Below are 19,216 nucleotides of genomic sequence, written 5' to 3' on the forward strand. Positions count from 1 at the left end.
CACCCTTTCTGCTGGCAGATGTGGCAGTAGACGCGAGCTTCCTGGATCAGAGAGAGGACCTTGTTGTGCACAGCACCCAGGACCCTGAGCTTCCTGCAGCCTTTCTGCCCGCCTCCCCCATCCTGTAGAGTTTTCTGCAAAAGTGTTTCCTACTAGCTGCCCTGTTTTATTTGACTTACAAGCTTGCAGAAAAGAAGGGGGTTTATCTGGTTCGCTTGGTACCACCAGCATCCAAGAAAAGTCTTGGCGTGTTCTGGAGACCCAGTGGTTCTCGGTTTCTCTTGGGATGACCAATGGTTTCTGGCTTCTCTTTAGAAGCCCACCTTAGGAGGGTCTCCATTGCAGCTGGCTGTCCCACATGCCAATCCTTCCTAGACACACCCTCACGGACACACCCATAGCCCTTTAATCCTTGACCTCTTAATCCAATCAGGTTGAGAATTCCAATTAGCCATTACAAGAGCCAAGAGCCTAGATCAGGACCCTGCTCAGGATCTTGCTCTTGGAAAATTCTCTGAACCTGGAAGAGCACCCACTTTGGAGGCTGGCTTTTCCTGATGGCCGCTGCTCTCAGCCCGGCCTCCTGCAGGGTCTCAGCTCCTCTCCCTGGAGCCTGAGGCAGGGACGTGGTCCCCAGGGATTGTGAGCAAGCATCCGGGCGCAGGGCAGGGCAGGGGACCAGGCAGCAGTGCCTGGGCAAGGACGTGTCCGCCCCCTGGAGGGGTCCTGCCGCCTGATCTGTGTGGGGCCTGGGAGCACCGCTCCTGCAGGGCAAGCTGCTCCAGCCTCATGCAGCTGTGTCCTTCCGTGGGCCTGTGGGCTGTCCAGGGTGGTGGCCCGGGAGGGAGTGGTCGCCTGCAGGTGAAGCAGCTCCTGTTGGGCCCCTGGCTGGCCAGAAGACAGCAGGAAGCCTGAGCAGCCAGCGCAGAGAGGCAGGGCTGGTCATCAAGAGCTGCTGCTGGGCTTTTCTTAGGTAGCAAGTTACTGGCAGTGACCCTTGGAGCCACTTCCCTGGAAAAGCAGGTTTCGGGTTTCATTTCATTTCCCCGAGCCCCTGGCCCTGTGGGACGGCCGGAGACATGTGGAACCATGTTCTTTTAAAGGGGCTGAAAGCAAACCTCGCCAGCCTTTCTCCTACGTGCCCTGCTCTGCACACCCGCAGGAGGACAGTCCAGGGAAAGGTCACTGGTGCTTCTGCTCGTAAGATGGGAGGCAGTGCAGGGGACCCCCAGGGATTGTCTCCGAACAGTGGCTGCTGCTCCTGGCAGCTCAACCCCAAATGTCCACAGCAGCTACTCTGCACTATTTCATGTTTACGTCATTGGCCACAGTCCAGGGGTCCATGGGGCTGGCCTCCGTTTCCCCACTTAGCCTAGACAGAGGCTCGCTGCCACCCCACGGCCTGAACTTTGATATCACAGTCTCCCACCCATTTTCCCCAGGACAGAGGACACCACACCTGGGGTCTTGGTCTCCCTTGCTCCCTTGTAGGCATGTTCCTTCCGTCTTCCCAGGGGAATTCACCTCCAGCCTGAAGCCCGCCCTGCCCAGCCCAGCTTGCTGACTGCCCCCCTCTTCCTTGGCACATGGCATCCTGTCCCATCCTCTCAAGGGCTGAGCACTACCCTCCCTGTCCACTCTCCCCCCCGTGTTACCTACCTACCGCGGGGCACGAGTTGAAACCAACCAGAAACCACAGTACCCATTTTGTGTCCTGGATGGACTTCCAGGTTCCCTGACCACTAACCCCCAGCACCGAGGGACAGAGGGAGGGAAGGCTCGACTCTTTCCCCGAAGGGAAGGGAAGTGGTTTTGAAGTGACTCAAACAAGGGCTTGTGGAATGGTGCCAAGTTCAAGCTAGTCCACCCACGAGGTGGCAGAGCTGGACCTGGGCCTTCAAGCCGGTGGAAGGGGTCAGTCTCATTTCCTGCTAAGGGAGCAGGAGGCAGTGGAGTAATGCCCAGGCTGGCCTCAGGAGACTGGGACTCTGGTCCAGGCTTTGAGGCTGGCCAGCTGTGTGACCTTGGGGACGTCACTGGGGAGAGGAGTCAGACCCTCCACCAGCCCTCCCACCCTACCTGTCCTTTTGTGCTTCTGTGACTGTGCCCCCTGGGGTGCCCAGCCTTCCTCTCCCCTCCTCCCAGCTCCTTCCTGCCGCCTGCCTGGGGGACCAGCTCTGGCTGCTGGCCCTGCACCGCCCACCTCCCACACAGTGGGAGCGCTGGCCCTGAGGATTTGCTGAAAGAGCCGCACTGGCTTGGGACCCAGCCCCTGCCCGTAGCCGCCACGCAACGTACCCAGCACTACCCGCCCTACCACAGGAGGCGGGTACTCTTGTCACCCACCTCTGCAGATGAGGAAACTGACTCAGAGACAAAGTGCTCCTGCACGGCCACCGAGCTGCTAAGTGGCAAAGCCGCGTGGAAGGCAGATGTCCTGAGCCCCTGCTCAGGGATCCTGGAGTGGGAAGAGGGTGTGTGCTGGTCAGCTCTGCTGCATAACAGACCACCCCTGGAGCTCCGTGGCTGGTAATGGATCTTGTTCACGTTACAATGAGCCAGTGGTGGCTGCCTTCAGGCGGCTGTGGATTGGCCTCTTCTCTGGGTCCTCTCAGCCTCAGGTCCAGGCTGAAGGCCATCCCTCGCTGGGGCGTGCCAGGTTCATTCCACAACAGAAGGGACCACGCACCAAGGAGTGGTGGCGTTCCAGCCTTCTTCCAGAGGCCGCACACCTTGCAACTGCTCACACACACCCTGGGCAGAAGCAAGGACCTGGCCAAAACCATGTCGGGGTCGGTGAGGTGCTGTCCTTCCAGAGCGAGGCGGGGCTGGGGGTGGGGATAAAGATGCACCTCCTCCAGGCCTGGCCACATCTGGCCTGAGGCTCCATCCCTTAGGAGTGCGGGCACCTGCTTCACCGAAGCCCACCCTGCCCAGCTTCGGCCGAAGCCTCAGCCCTGACCCGTCCAGCGTGGCCATAATACAGCACCCCTGGCCGGGCTCAAAGGCAGAAATGGCTCTCCTGGCAGCTCTAGATTGGCACCTGGGATGGGGCGTCAGCAGGCGGGGTCTGGCGGGGGCTCTTCCTGGCCTGCTCTCACCCCCCTCGCTGGCCTTTTCTCTCTGCCTACAGCAAGAGATCCCTCTGCTGCTTGACTTCCCCGAAGGTCCCCAGATCACTGGATTCAGCCTTTTCACATCGTGACCTCATTCACCCCCTTCCTGAGGGCCCTGTCTCCAGATGCAGTCCCCTCGAGGACAGGGACTTCAACCTAGGGGTTGAGAAGGGACGCACAGGCAGGTCCTGCTTCTTTGTGGAGTTGTGATGGTGTCGGTGGGTTAGACACTCCGAGGAAGCTCTGAACAACAGCCAGGCTGCCCGCCCCTTGCCGGGAGCTTGTCCCGTTTGCTGATGCGGCCTCTCTGCAATGGTGGCGCCTCCTCGAGTTTATATCTCCACCCATGAAATCCACCCCGGTTCATGGCACAAACTGGGCTCAGAAAAGAGAATTTCTGGACTCGTTCTGGGAACCATGAGGCAGCTGTCAGGACCCAAAGGGTTTGGAGGGACCCTGGGCTGTCCCCTAGCCACGTTGCTCAGCAGCCCTGTGACCTGGGACACGACCAGGCTCCGCACACTAGGGCACAGAATGCTTTGTCAGCAAAATCTCAGCGGGTTTTGTTTTCCTATGACCTCCTGTGCCTGTTCCACAGAAGGAAGTGGGGCATGTTCAGGCCAAGGTCAACCCAGGGAGATCTGTTTCAAAAAACCCATCTCGGGCGCTCCAAAGTGACAGTGCGTCTGCAAGTCCCCTCCACAGGTCCTGTGTCCCCCAGCAAGGCACAGTGATGACCGTGCATGGCAGGGCTGGGATGGAGGGACCCTGCCCCGTGTCTGGGCTGTCAGTCCTGCTGGGAGCCTGAGTGTGGTCGTGAACTTGGGCAGCGCCTGGATCCGAGCAGCGAGGCTAGAAACCCCGACTTCCCTCCTCGCCGTGTTCTGCCCCCATCTCTGGCCTCGCCCCAAGGAGCTGTGTCTGAGGCCCCTGTCAGCTGGGAGGCAGATCAGCGGACAGTCAGCTGGCCTTCCCATGTCCTCTGCCTGATGTGGCTGGGCGATGGTGACCTTAGACAGTCCTTCATTTACCTTGACTCTCTGAATGGCCTCAGCAGCCCAGGGTTTAGCCCCAGCATCGTCCCCCCTTACGGATGAAGAAACAGAAGCAGTGACAAGAAGGTGGGCAGCCCCTGAGCACAGCCGGGACCTTGAGCCAGGCCGCCTGGCTCCTGAGCACCACATTAACGTCAGTGTCCGTGGCCCCGGCCACGCATTCGCGATGGGCAGGCGGCAGGCAGTGGGCTCAGGCTCCTGGCCATGGGGCCGCCCCGTGAGGAGAAGTCCAGGGGCCTGGACCCTTCAGAAGTCCTTTTCTCCTCGCCCCTGGGGGGAAGGCACAGGACACACCTCGCTGGGGACAGGGCACAGGTGGCCGTGACTGAGGCAGCTGCAGGCCCCGCCCGCGCTTGTCCTCCTGAGTGAGGCCCCTTGTCCCACTCAGCCTTCCAGGACCACAGTAGCCCCTGCCCCGTGCTCAGAACCCAGCTCTCCCCCTCAGCGGGGCGCGTAGTTGCCTGTTTCCTGCCAGTTAGAGTATCCCTGCTGCTCCTGCCCCACGGTGACCTGTGACCTGCCACCAGCCCTGTTTCAGGCACCTCTGTGGGGGGGCGTGGGGACTCGGACCCCAGTCCCGCCCTCACTGCCAGGAGCCAGCCACTGCTCAGCCTCCCCTGGCCTCCTCTCTGCAGAGCGGGAGGCTGAGCTGCCTCTAGGGCAACTGGGAGGTGGGTGTGCATGAATGGGCTCAGCCAGGTGCCCGCACACGTGGGGCCGGGAGAGGGGGCACGCTCTCCACTCGTGTTCTGTCTGCTCATCTTGTCACTCCCCGCTCTTGGGACAGCTATGCTCCGCCAACCCCAGCTTCATAGGTTGGGTGACGCCCTTGGGGTGGGCACTCCAAACTAGCATTTCAGAACAGGAAGTGGTCTCAGAGCTCAAGTGTGCAATACCAGCTTTCCTGTTATCTCTGGGACAGGAAGTGTGAGCGCAGGCCTGCTTGCTCCCGCCCAGCGCTCTTTAGGTAACTGTGCTGTTCTCACCAGCTCTCGACAGGGCTAGGCCACCTCACTAGCAGAAAACCTTTACTCTGTCTGTATGTCTGAGTCAAGCACATTGTAGAAACTGTCTCTCCTGGTGGTAATTCTGAACACTTCATTTGTTTTTCAGATGAAGACACTGAGGCTCAGAAAGGTTAAGGAATTTCACTGAGGTCACACAGAAGGTAAGTAGCAGAGCTTGGATTTGTACTCAGCTCCCTTTGACTCCAGAAGCTGTGCTCTTGGATTGCCTGACTTCTTTGCCTAAAACTGTGTTGAACTGATTGTCCCCTTCCACCAAAAGATGGACTCTCAACAGGGGACACCTGGGACTATCCTGTTTTGGTGAGCTCATGCAGGCTTCTGGAGGGACAGGGAAGAGCCCCAGGGCTCAGAGCTGAGAAGGGGGTTGTACTAGATACAGGTCGCCCTGTTCCCCATGGGTATCTGCTCAGGAATGAGCCCTTGGTGGCTAATAGAGGCCCAAGTTCACCCACCCGAAAAGTCCCTCTGAGGATCCAGCCTCTCTAGGAACCCGGCTCACAGCGGGGCCAGGTTTCTGCTCATGGGCCGTTGGCCTCACCCTGCCCAGCCACAGGAGCCCAGAGGGCAGGGCCTGCCACCCTCACTGGCCACAGGGTGGTTTCGTGGGCCGGGTCCTGCCCTCCCCCCCTGCCCCCAGGATGGCTGATCTGCTCAGTCCGCTCAGCCACGAGGGGAAAGCGTCCAGCACAGGGTCAGAGACCAGAGTCACTTGCTCCCGCGGGACGCTGTCCAGGCTGACTCGTGGTTGTCATTATGATCACTCGGTCCTCCATGTGAGGACTCTGGGGCCCGAAGGTGACCAAGGTGACCGCTGCTGGTGATGCACAAGCCGGGAACAGGCTTTGCTCCCCGGGTCCTGAGGGCTGTGCTGCGTCGTGGCCCTCTGTCTTTGGTCCACAGTGTCTGCTGAGGGCCGTTCTCAGCAGGGGCCGGGTGGTGAGGGGCGGCCTTCTTGGTGAAGTCATTCTGTGTGCTGTGAGCTGGGGCCGAGTGGCAGAGTTCTGAGGCAGGGTGGCCAGGCCTCTCCAGGGAGGGCATTTGGGCAGAGCCATGAGTGCAGGGAGGGAGCCAGCCCCGTGGATTCCTTCCGTGATTCCTTCCGGGGAGGGCAGATTCCTGCACAGGGAGCAGTGTGTACTAAGGCCCTGGGGCCGGCACACACCTAGTGTGCCATCCCACGCTGCTTCTCTGGTTGCCTTGGCCCTCCACCTGCACAGCAGCTCCTCATCTCTCTGTTTCCTCCTCCTGTCATTGCCAAGGGCCTGTAGGAGTGTGGACGGAGTGGGGGCTGGGTTCCGAGAAAACTCAGGCAGTGGAGCAGGCAGAGCAAGGTGCCTCTCTAACAGGAAGCTGCTTGTCTTAACCCCCTGCAGCACGCTGTGGTCTACTGCTTCAGGCCCATCTTTCTAAGCAGACAAAGAGCCTGGATTCATCAACCACAGGACAGGCTGCCTGGCTAACCTCACGCTGGCCTCGGGGAGGGAGGTCTGGCAGGCAGAGTCCAGGGGGCCAGTCGGGTGCAGGGGCGTGCAGACCTGTCCTGATGCGGCCATCAGACTGAGGCTCTGGGTGGTGGGCTCCGTTCTACCCTCTGGCAGATGGTGGTATTGGCACCTGGAGGCTCCTGTGGGCAGCCTCTGGGGCTGGGCGTGCTAGGACGCACTCAGGGAGTTAGGGGCCCCCGTTCTGTCTCAGCGCCTCTGCAGTCTGTGCACAACCTTGGGCTGATCCTTCCCCTCGCTGAGCCTCCGAAGATGACGCAGAGAGGTGGAGGCATCCATGTGTTTCCCTGGGATCCCGAAATGCCATTAGTCTTGCGTCCAAGCCTCGGCAGCAGACGTGGGGATGAGCCTTCTTCCCCGTCGTCTGCCCTTGGGTTTGCAGAGCTGTGTACTTCGCGGAGAGGCCCCCGTGAGTGGGCACTGCCTCGCAGTCCTGCCTTGGCTGCCCAGAGCTGCAGACAGACCCTCGTCGCCTTCCCGCCTGGGCTGCGGCTACACAACCAGAAACTCATTTCCGCAGGCAGCAGAATGGCTCTTTCCTCGGGGCCCAGAAGGGCTTATTAAGCCTTCCACTAACTGAGTCTCATTCAGCTGGAAAAATAATAATCAGAAAGCAATTTTGCCTGGTTACTGGTCTGTGAGCTCCTTCAAGTTTCTCATAAGGAATGTTCTAAAACCTGCAGCCCGGGAGGTGCGAAGCCCAGCCCTGCGGCTCGTCCCCGAGGGGCGGCTGGTCCCTGAGGGGCAGCCTGCCCAGCGGTCGGCCGCGCTCCGTCCTCTGCGACCACCGCTGGGTCTGCCCTCTGTCCATCTACCTGATATCACGTGGGCCACCAAGAGGAGCGGGCAGGGGCATCCTGCTGGGAATACAGCACTGAAGACCCTGTGTGCCCGCGCCCCCAATGACAGCGCAGCTCCACCCGAGCTCCTTCTCGGTGGGTCGGAGAGCCCTTGGCTCAGCCCCTCGCCATCACAAAATGTAAACACGCAAAAGTGTCTGCTTCTCTGTGTCGTCTGCTTTCCCCAGTATCTGCCCCAGGTCATCAGCTCCACTGGGCGGTGTTCACTAGCCAGGGCGGACATCCCTCCCCCTCAGTCAAACTCCACTCCTGGCCTGTCCCCTGGGGACATCCGACTCGTGGGAATCCTGGAAGGAGGAAGAGGGCCAGAGGCCGGGCAGGGTCCTGGGGCATTGTGCTCAGCCGGGGAAGTCACCTGGGGGAGCGGGGGAGGGATGGAAAGTCATTCCTTCAACAGGGCCAGACCACCCAGAGTACAGTGCTTTACTGTGTGGAGAGTGGAGGAGTCCCGCAGCTGCCACGTGAGCTTCGGGTTTTGTTCTCAGGGTGGAGGGGCACAGCCTGGCCCTGCTTGTGTGCACCGACCAGCTAATCCCCAGCCCGGGGTGTTTCATGGCAGCTGGCAGCAGACACAAGACCCCTGCCCCTGAGGCCAGGGACTTGCAGGCACTTTGTACTCTGTTCTACAGGTGGCCTGAGCTGTTCCCCTGTGTCCTCAGTCCCAGGGGTCTGGCAGAAGGCCGAGATGGACGCCTGCCATGCAGTGGCTGCAACATGGGCCACTTGGGCCCCACCTGGGGACCCATCTTGTGGTAAACAACAAGCAAGCGAAGTTTCTACTTGGAGGAGGCCTTGCCTTGTGTCTTAGGACCAGCTACAGAGTGGCGGGCCCCTGGGCCCTGAATGCCTCCAGCAAGACCTGCAAGGATGGGAGAGGGAGGGTCTCCAACCACAGGCAGGCACTGGAAGTTCCACTGCGACACTTCTGTGCACAACCTTGGGCTGTGGGGTTGGACCAGCGGCCATTGCTGAACTTCTCTTAGTCTCTTCAATGGGCACAGTGCCTGCCTTCCAGGCAGTCCTTAAAGACGGGTGTGATCACTCTTCAGGGAGCACGGTGGGGACGAGGGACTCAGCTGCATCTCCGTTCAGCCCTGCATGACCCTGTCCGGTGGTGGTGGCAGCTGGTGAGAGGTTCCAAGGTGGGGGCCATGCAAAGGGGCTTCTCCGTGGACTTGGCATTGGACGCAGCATCCTGACTTGAGTGAAGGACAGGCCTTGAGTCTGTGGGAAGGGCATTCTGGGCAGGGTGGATAGTCCACACATGGTTCCCGCACTTGGGAGCCTGAGGACTAGCCCAAAGGCCGATGTGGCTCAAGAGGGTAGGCCAGGAAGGCATGGGAGGCAGTCAGACAGAGGCAGGGGCTGCTTTGTGTAGGGTCTCGCAGCTGCCCCGTGAGCCCCAGGTCTCCTTCTCAGTGTGGAGGGACCCCTGCAGAATTTTGGGTGGGGGTGGCTCATGAGCAGGCAACAGCGAAAAGGAGGGACGGAGAGGCCTCCATGTGCAACCTGATCCCCTCAAAGCCAGAAGCTAACAATAGCCTGCCTGGGGCCTGGCAGAGGACAGGAGACGCCCGGGTCAGAAAGGAGACTGTCGGGTCAGAAAGGAGACTGTTGTGAAGGGAGGCAGATTGCACCCCTTTTGTGTATGGAGCCTCAGCTCAATCAGATATTTTCTAAATTTGGGAGACAATTGCAGCTCAGCCAGCCTACCCGGGGGCTGAGCTCACTAAACAGAAAAAGTAAACGTTCGTGGGACAGATCCAGGTCTCTGTGTATCAGGAACTCTGATTCTCTTCCAGCCTGATGTCACACCTGCAAGGCAGAGAACCCTGGCGCCTAGGCAGAGTGTGGGGACCTCAAGATACAGATTGAATCTGAAAAACAACAAACTTCTTACCCACATTAACATGAGGAAGCAAAAAACCTCCTAGGTTGTGATTGTTCCTTTTGTTTACTGAGAACAATGGTGTCGGACGTGGCTCTAGGACACCAGACACGTACCCGTGGAAACTGCCATTCACAAAATGTGCCTGCCAGTGTCTTCCCTGGTGTGTGGGGGGGTCATTCGTGGAGGGAAGGAAGGAGAGGGCGGAACACAGGGAGCAGAGAACCCAGGCGGCCCCTGTGCCCTGCACAACTGAACAGGCTCTGGGAGGAGCCCTCACACACACCTGCAGCCCCTCTGCGGATGTCGGGGCTAGTGGGGTCTTGGAGGGGGTTTCTGGCCCGTATCCGTGTGTCCTCCTATTCCCAGGAGCAGCTCTAGGCCTCCCACTGTCAGCCTTGGTTCCTCCTCAAGACCAAGGAGAGCAGCTGGCCCTTTGAAGGCCCGCTTGTCGCACCACATTCTAGGAACTCAAGGCCACCTGTGTGTCTTAAAGCAAATGGAGCAGAACAAGGTGTCTTTAGATGGCCGCGCGCCCCACGTGGGAGGCGCTTTAATGGGCAGCAGGGTTTGTGCCGTCCAGTCTTCCACCCCCAGCTCTCAGAAGGGACATTGGCATGGAATGGTGGGAAAACCCAGTGCTGAGTGCCCACCTCCTGGCCGGCTGACCGTCCGCAGCCGCGAGTCTCCCTGCTCAGCGGGCCTGTCCCACCAGCTCAGCTCCTCGGGGGAGTGGAGTGTGAGTAGCTTGTGTGATCACTTTGGGAGGAGAGGGGGCTGGGTGGGAGAAGCTCCCTGTCATGTGGACAGGCTCTCGGGGGGCCGGGAGGACCTGACTCTGGAGCCAGTCTGCTTGGATCGCCTTTTAGGTACAGAATGTCGCACCCTGGGCCACGTGACCTAAGCTTTCTAGGCTTCATTTGCTCATCTGTAAAGTGGGTGTGTGAAGTTTCAGTGGAACCAACCTGAAAGTTCTCAGGCCTGCCGAGCGCCACGCGCACCACGCGCACCACGGGAATGTCGGCTCTTACTGGGGCAGGGTCTGGCGGGGACACGGCCCTCCTGGTAGGCAGGGCGCTGCTTTCCATTCTGCACTCGGACTGCCCGAGTGCTCCTCTCTGCTCTGCATGCAGAAGTGGGACGTGTCTGGCTGTGGTCAAGAAACTTGTCCAGGTCACACGGCGGGCGGATGAGGCTCTGGAGCTGCTGAGCCCCGGCCTCCTGTCTGTCCCTGCTGGGAAGGAATCCAGGTCTGGGTTCCACCTCAGGATGTCCCTGAACTTGCCTGAGCAAGTAAACAAGCAGCAGCTTCTGAGCAGTTCGTGACTACTGATGGCACTAGGCAGGAAGTGAGAACAAGGGCCACCAGGTTCCAGCAGAGGGGGACAGCTTGGGGTGCTCCCCAGCCCCCAGAGGACTGCGTGGTTTAGAGTGTGTGGCCCCAGCATGTGGCTCTCCTCACAGGCACAGCCTGCATGCCCAGGCTTCTCATCCGGTTCTGACTCTGGAATCCGTTGCCTGCTGTGTGGCCATCAGTCAGTGGGTGGCCTCAGCCCTCCCTGACTCCAGTTCTGTGCTGTGAAAGGGCAACGTTGTTATGAGGATCAAAGGAGCCTCCTCCCGAGTCTGTGCACTGCAGGGACAGGTCCCTGCCCCTCCCTCCTCGGCTGGCAAAGTGTGTGGACTTCCCCAGGACCAGCTGGCCGTGGCTGCCCCTGGCTGCCCCTGGCTGCCCCTCAGCACTAGGATTTCTCTCCATGGCTCCAAGCCTCCTGTCCCTTGGCTACTTCAGGCTCTGGAGCCGCCTGGGTGCTCGAGTATTACTGGCCTCTGCAGCCTGGACTGACTGGCACGTTACCCTGCTCTTTCCAGCCGTGACCTCACCAGGGCCACCTGGCCTCAGCTGCCTGAAGTCCCCATCCCTGCAGTGCCAGGGCCTGCTCCTCCGCTCCAGCCCCTACGCTCCCAGTCTCCCCAGTGGACTTGCTCAGAAATCCCTTTGCCCAGGGGCAAATTTTCCTCTGCTTCCCGGTGCAGGCCTCTTGCTCCTCATGTTGCAGGGATCTCTTTGGGGCTCCACATACTCCCCTGGATGCAGGTGCATGAGAAGATCCGTGGATCTAAGTTCCCTGTGTGCAGCTGTGGATGTGAGAACACAGCCAGGCTACCACCTCCTCACCTGGCCCTGATCCCGGTGACAAGCTTCCCCAGGCGAGTCTCCAACCCACCCTTCTGAACCTCTGTCTGCTTCAAGGGAGTGCTTGTTTTCTCGGGGGACCCCAGCAAGAAGTGCTGGGTTAGAGGAGGAGGGTTTGCATGAACAGCAGCGACGGACGAGGGCAGGGGATGAGAGAGAGTTGGTGCGGGAGGAGAGGGGAAACCGAGACCCCAAAGGAACAGGCCTCCTCGGTCACTAGATGGAGACGGGCTGCCCTCTGGATCCCCATGGAGTGACCTGTGAGCTGCCCTTCCCTCCAGGCTCCCTGTGCCGCTGTGCTCACCGCAGTCCCTGGTCATGAGCCAGCTGTGGCAGTCTATAACTGGGGCTGGCTGCCCCACCCCCAGGCCCTGATCTGCCTGGTTTGTGCCCTGGCCAGTCCCTCAGGAGCTGTGTGGCCTTAGGAAGGCCTGGCCTCTCCGCACAGCTAACTCCTCTGCAAAGCGGAGCTCAGAGCAGCTGCCTGAAGACCCGGGGCACTTACACGGACACTGCCCGGACTGGCAGGCCAGGCGCACACAAGAAGAGATGGTCGGGGCTGCCAAAGAGACCCGAGGTCTGGACAAGGAAGGGCACAGCCAGGGGCCCCAGATCTGGCCGGAGACCTCCTGTGGGTTTTTGCAAGAACTAGAGCCAAGATCCTTTCTGGCAGCCTAGCAGGAGTTGAAGGGGTGAGATGCAGGTGACAGGGGCCAGACCCAGAGGGCGGCTAAGCTGAAGCCAGCCCAGGAGCAGCCAGGGCTGCGGCCACCTCACCGGGTGCCTCCTGCTGGCATTGGGCATTTTATGGCAGACAGTGCTCTGGAGGGGCTGGTGGCTGTCACAGGGAGCCCCAGGAAGGAATTCAGGGCACCTGCACCTGAGTGCTGCAGGACAGACCTTGCTTCTGTGCCGGCCACAGGCCACACCAGTGACAGGCCTGGATGACCGCCCCAGTTGATGAAGCGCTGGCAGCAGTTGAATGGGGTTGGAGAGGATTCTAGAAAGAGGGGCTACCTGAGGTGGAGGGAGTCAGCTCTCTGGCAGGCTTCTGGAGGAGTAGCCTGGTTCTCCCATGTGGAGGGGGAATCCGGCCACCTGAGGGCGCTGTCTGTAGAGATGACACCTCAGTGTCCCCTGGAGTGTACAACAAACAGGACCGTGGGGCCATCTGTGCTGGCGGGATGGTGATAGGGCACTCTAGGTGGCCGAGGAGGGCACTTTAGTGGAAGGGTCACTTACAAAGTTTCATTGTGGTCGAGGAAACAGGGGTGGTGTGGTCCCTGGGATGGAAAGAGTGGGGGTGTCTCCAGCCCTGAGCTCAAGGGACGAGAGGACAGAGACTCACTGCTTCCCTCGACAGAGCCCATGTATGGGCAGGACATTTTACAGAAGCAAGAGGCCATCAGCCCTTGACTGCCCCACAGAGCGGGTTCCAGGCAGTGACCAGCCTGCCCAGTGCAGTCCAGTGCCCTCCCTCCATGCTCCTGGCCACGTCCTCTCTGGCGAGGGCCAACATCGTGCCTGGGATTGTGGGAGCCACTGATGGACTCAGCCCCTGAGTCACTTGGGCAGAGGAGGTGGGGGACTACGTGTAGAGGAGAGCAGACACCCAGCTCGCTGCCCGAGCCCGGGTGGTCACGGCTGCCTGAGCACACACGTGGCAGCCCTCCCTGGCAGGCAGTGCCAGGGCACAGGATGACCCCGTGGGCGGGGCCGTTCTGTCACACCTGACTTTGCCTGAATTGCCACCAGCTGTGACCCCACACCTAGTCAGAAACCCCCTGGGACTGCTTCTGGCTTCCAGGATGTGGCCCACACCCTCATGGGTAGTGACGGCTGCCTGTGCCCTCAGCCCCACCTGCCATCCTTCCTCCGCTGGGCGTTGCCCCTGACCTTTCCTGAGCTTCTTGGACTCACCTGCTCTCCTGATGCTCCTTTGCTGCTGCCACGCCTGGGGGGCTTCTGTCCTCTGCACCCAGTGACCTGCCCACCCTGCTTGGCCCTGGCCACTGCCAGGTGCTCAGGACAACTGCTGGCCCATCATGGTAGGGCAGTCTGCTGTATCAGGGGGGTCTCCAGAGGGGCAGAGGCCACGGCATGGACGCCTGTGCAGCGCCTCATTTAAGGAGTCGGCTCACGCAGTCCTGCCTGGGGCTGTCAATCAGGAATGCGCAGGGCAGGACCTGCCTCGCACCTCAGTCTTGGGGCTGGTCTTGCTCAGTGGATGAGAGACCCTCCTTTCTTCCCTGTGGATGTTGACCACATCTGTTAAACACCTTCCCGCCAGCCCCCAGGCTGGCTGGGCCACACTGCCAGGCACGGTGGCCCAGCTGAGATGATCCATCCAGCCACCCACTGCAGAGTGTTGTGTGATCCCTAATTTCCTCAGCCTCCGCCCCAACCCCGGGAGGCTGAATTAAAGGAAGGTGAGGCTGGAGGTCACTCTCCTTATCCTGGCCATCAGCTGCCCAGCACTGGACGGAGCAACTGCTTGGCAGCAAGTGCCCAGTGAGTGGTGAAGGAAGCAAGAGGGGAATCTGCAAAGGAGGAAGGCAGCGGTGGCCATGGCCAGGCGACGTGTTGGACATGGGGGTGGCGGCCCGTGTCGCGCTCACGAGCATGTATTCTCCACACCCAGTGCTCGCACACGTGCTCCTCACTCGCAGTACTGAATTCCTCTAGCAACGGTGATCCCAGGGCAGGTGACATTGGCTATATCAGTATAGTCACACGCTTTCTGATGACAGGGATCCCTTCTCAGAAGTGCCATATTGTGCGCTCCCATGATCCTGTGACTGTCACTGAGGCCTTGCCAAGCCAAAGGCGTGTGGACGGTCACCGAGGTGGCCTCTCGATGCCATCTAGACCCTTGGTGAACATGAGACATAAGAGGTGGCTGCCAGCAAAACAGTGTGGCTTCTTCTTAGGACGAGCACTGGTGAAATGCCGATGTCAAGGTCATGGGCTCAACTAGTGCCGCTCTTACCAAGGTCATGCCCTGCTCGGCGTCGGATGCTGGCAGTGGTGAGGCTTGTCTGTACCAGTGTCACCAGGAATACTTGTGCCCTGCTGGCTATGACAGCTCCAGTGTCATAGACAACAGCAATGACCACCATCGCATAGAAGGTCCTTAAGCAATTCCCGATGGCCCCAGTACTATCCCTCCTTTCCTGGGGGTCGGGAGTTGTTGTGGGTGCTTTTCGCCATCCGTAGATGGACAGCGCTGATTCTGATGTCTATTAAATATTCCAGATTCTAAGTATCTTGGTTATAGCAGAGGGGTCTTGTGAAGTGACCATCAGGGCTGACTGAGTATCTGATAAATTGCTCTTTCCGTGAGCCCAGAGTGAGCCAGGGCTGGGATCACCGTCCCATTTTGCAGAGGAGAATTGGCTACCTGAAGTCCTAAGGTGGTTCCTGGCTGATGCCCTGGGGAGGGCCGTCTCCTTATCATGGAGATCAAGGCCGCCTCTCGGGCCTCCCTCGCAGTGGCAGATGTCTCTGGTTTTCTGGAGAAGCTGGGTCTGATGGCGGGGGCGAGAGTGTGCGGATGCAGCTCAGCCAGGGGAGTGCAGCTGCCTCCTTCAGGGTGGGTGGGGATTAGGTGGGTTCATGCTGACTGCCACCTGCTCCAAGCTGGACAGCACATGCTGTGCACCATGATGCTGCCACCAAGGAGCAGGGATGGTGCACCCCTCCTCTGCACTTCCTTGCTGGGGCTCAGTGCGCCATTTTGAATGTATGAGCTGCATCGACTCATTTCCCTCTCTGCACAAGCACGTGGGGCAGGGACTAGTCCATCCCCACATTCTAGATGAGGAATCCGAGGCAAAACTCCAAGTGGTCCCCGCTGCACCTTTGTTGGAAGACCTGCAGATGCTTGGGCCCAGTGCTGCAGCCCGGGGCTTTGAGGCCAGCAGGCTTCAGGAGGCCAGCACAGACCAAGACGGTCCTCATCCTGGAGACGGAGGCAGATGGGTCTGGAGGCCAGTACCCAGGTCTGTAGGCAGCTGCAGCTGCCCAGCAGCCCCCCAACCCGTGCAGGCAGGAGGAAGGTCCCTCTGCTGCCCACCCAGCGTCCTTGGCCGACTGAGGCATCGAGATCCCTGCCGGCAGGAAACTGCGGCCCCGGCTTCCAGCCCTGCAGCTCCGGGGCAGCATGGAGGAGGTGGGGACAAAGGCCCACTCCAGCAGACAGTGACCTGCACTGGGGGCCTGCAAGAAGCAGGACACCCTAAGAGCTCCGGGCCAGACAGGGTCAAGGCACAGGCAGTTACATCTCCAAATCAGAATCTGTGCTGTGAACTGGCCCCCGCGTCAGCCCCGACCCTGGCCTTGGATCATAACTGCAAGTTCCTCGAGGTCTCCTTGAAGGTTCCGCACATCTCCATCACAGAGGTCCCCCTGCGTGACAGCCAGGGAGCCTGCAGAGCCACAGACATGAGCAGGGAGAAGGTCTGATCATCCAGTGACGGCAACATGTGGCCAGAAGGACTCCTGAGCCTAGGGGAGGGACAGGTGGCGGGAGGCCCAGGCCAGGGCTGGGCTGCATCCACCCAGCGAGGCTTCCGGGCAGGCGCAGCCTGCAGCTCTGACTCACTGGGTTGCGGCTGCTCCTCGGCCGATGTTCCGAATAGGGAAATAGAGCAGAAATCAGACACTCCCTGTAACAGCTCAGAGGCACGAGGGACTCTGCGCAGGGTACACTCCGTTTCCAGAGCCAGCACCTTCTTCCTGGAAACCCAGGCTTAGCAACCAGCAGATGTGCAGTGGATGGGAAAGGAGGGGAGGAGAGAGCAGGGAGGGGCAGAGTCAGCCATCGGTCCCACGTCTGGAGGACACGGTGCTTGGTAGGGAGACAGGGGCCAGGCCCTCTCTGCCTCTCCTGGTGCAGGGACTCACCCCGAGCCTCTGTTTCCTCATCTGGGAGGTGGGGGTGCGGTGTGTAGATTATTGTACCCAGGGTCCCTTTGCCAGGAAGTAGCTGATACAGCATTTGCACCCAGGGCTGCTGTGGCCTCAAATGGGGACAGTGAATCTGCAGACTGAAGAACAATGCCCGGAGCATGCCCCGTGGGACACTGGCAGCCGGAGTTGAGAGGGGCTGGCCTGTGCTGGGTGCTGTAACTCCCAGAGGCTCCAGAGGGTGGCGCACCAGCATTCCTGAGCCTGTGGGAAGAGGATCCCAGGGATCCAGGAGTGGAAAACTGGAGTGACTGGGAGCTGAACTCAGGGGCCAGAGAGAACCGCCAACTCAGGCGGGTCTGTCCCTGCAGCCCCCCCACACTGTCCCTCAGGCCACTGCATCCTGTCCTGAGGCACGTCTGCTGCTGAGCACTCAGGGTCTGGAGACCTGGGCCCCTCCAGTGCATTATGACCCCCTCCTGGCAGCCCCTGAGAGGTCCTGGCCACTGAAGCAGAAAGCAATGAAGCGCCAGGGTCCAAAGCCCTGAGCAAGGGAAGCAAGGAATTCTGTGGGTCAGAGGCAACCTGTTGGTTGCAGCCGGTGTGTACTGGCTGGTGCCTGGTTTCCCTCCATCTTTTACGTAACTCTGGCAGTAGGACAGGCCAAAGCACAGAATTGATCTACGTCGCACACCTACTCTGCGCACAGGGCTGAGCTGCTCACTGTGCGAGTCACTGCATCCTACAGGAGGCCCTGGTGAGCATCATGAGCTCCATTGTGTAGACTCAGGAACCAAGGATCAGAGAGGTGAAGTGCCTGGCCTATGGCACACAGCCAGGAATGAGGAGGGTTGGGAATTAAACTTGGGTCTGAATGTGACATTTTTATCCCAACAATTGTTGGCTGGGATCCATTGGCAAATTCTTCATGCAAACACAGTTGATGGATTCCAACTGTCCAGCGACAAGGCTGGGGCTGGAGAGCAGATTGGAAAAGTTGTTCTTCCTTCCACTGGCCAGACTTACTCTGCGTACCCTGTGCCACCACGGGAAGCCAGCCAGCCAGCGTCCCCCCAGGTCAGGACACAGGAAGACCTGGTTTTTAGTGACCAGAAGGCTCACAGCAGCTGGAACCCAGAAGGGACCGGGAAGTCACATGGGTGGGGGTAGCTGGTGTGTGTGGAGGGCCTCTGGTACCCAGTGAAGGCTGCCAGAGCTGGCCTTGGGAACAGGGAGGTGGTGGCTGCAGAGGCTGCGCTGATCTCTCACTTTGCAGCCTGTGGACCTGCAGGGCTTCCCCTCCCCGTCTGCTCGTGGCTGGTGCAAGGAGATACGCTGGGCACCCGAGGGCCCTCCGCCCCCACAGTCTCCTCTGCATCTTCCAGGCCCCTAACACATATAGGACACCCCTCCAGGTCCCAGGAACACAGAGGAGCAGGGGTGGACACCGTGGTTTCCGGGTCTGGCTATGGCAGAAGCTGCGTTAGACCATAGAAGCTGAGAAGCTAAAACGGACGGGTAGGGAGATGAGCACGTGTGTGGGTTCAGGACAGCCACGTTCCAGGGGACCAAGAAGCTGGAGCGAGGGGACCACACAGAGGAATTCACGGCTGCGCCCCTGTTCTTCCTGTCGGGCGTCCTCAGTGTCCGAGTTACCTGGGTTCAGAGTTTAAAAAACCAAGCAGGAAGGAGCAGCGGGGACACTGACAAGCCACCCTGGGGTGGGGCCATGTCACGGCACAGGGGACAGAGACCTGAAAGAAGGGCTGTGAGGAAGGTCTAGGCTTCAGAAGCCTGCGCCCTCGGGAACGGTGACCAGAACCACGCCAGGTGCCCAGGAGGGCAGGCCCAGCCCAACGGGAGCACCTTCCCTGGGTCCCTCCGCCGTCAGCTGACTGCCCTCCCCAGCCTCCCGCCTCACCCCGGATGTCCACGGCAGCCGGGCAAGCCTCGCGCAGGACCAGGCGTCCAGAGAGGGTGGCGAGAGGCCAGGTGGTAGGAGCAGCCCCACTGTAAGCAGCCACCCCAGGGCGGCCGAGGTGGACCTTGAAGACACTGCGATCGTCACTTGCTAAAAAACAGACAAGACGGAGAAGGCACTGAGAGCCGGAGGCCATCGACAGTGATCAGACGGACGTGCTAGAAGGAAGAGAAATGTGACCCGGGGAAGGACTGAGGTGTGATTCCAGCAGACTGTGCAGGGTCCTGTGGAGGGCGCCATCCGACAAGTGGGGAAAGACCAGAAATGAACCCAAGAAATGGCAAGAAGAAGAGAGCCCAGGAGAGGAGTGACCGACACCACTGTGGGCGCCCCGGCAGCAGAGCCTGTCCTGCCTGTGCCTGCCCCCTTCCCTGGGGCTTGTCTGCAGCTGCGGTGGTGCCCGGGGCGTGGGGAGCGCTGCCCGCCGTTCACAGGGGCTCAGTGAACATCCTCCCCCCGCGCTGTTCTCCATTCACAGTCCACGAGCTCCAAGATGTCCTCTTTGTCCCTGCTAATTGTCCCCAGCTCCCTGTTGCGGGGCGGGGAGGGGGTGCTGACCCTCTCCAGAGGCCCCCCTGGTGGCAGCCCCGACTCCTGAGTCCCACTGTGCCAGTGACCTGCTCAGGCGCACACACCCCACGCCTCTCCAGGATTCCCGCGGGGCCAGGGGCTGATGGCCAC

General features: G+C 60.2%; 1 protein-coding gene across 6 annotated transcripts in view; it reads left to right on the forward strand.

The window, feature by feature from the left end:
• Window positions 1-19,216, forward strand: part of St3gal1 (ST3 beta-galactoside alpha-2,3-sialyltransferase 1) — a 73,839-nt gene that overhangs the window by 36,791 nt on the left and 17,832 nt on the right. For 3 of the 6 annotated variants that reach the window (XM_027950437.2, XM_027950446.2, XM_027950455.3), the window contains exon 2: window positions 5,285-5,339. The gene's annotated coding sequence lies outside the window, so the exon portion shown is untranslated. The other 3 variants (XM_027950430.2, XM_027950464.2, XM_034637142.2) reach the window with 3 other exon arrangements.

The sequence above is a fragment of the Marmota flaviventris genome, chromosome 15 (genome assembly GCF_047511675.1).
Source record: "Marmota flaviventris isolate mMarFla1 chromosome 15, mMarFla1.hap1, whole genome shotgun sequence".
NCBI classification, from domain to species: Eukaryota; Metazoa; Chordata; class Mammalia; order Rodentia; family Sciuridae; genus Marmota; species Marmota flaviventris.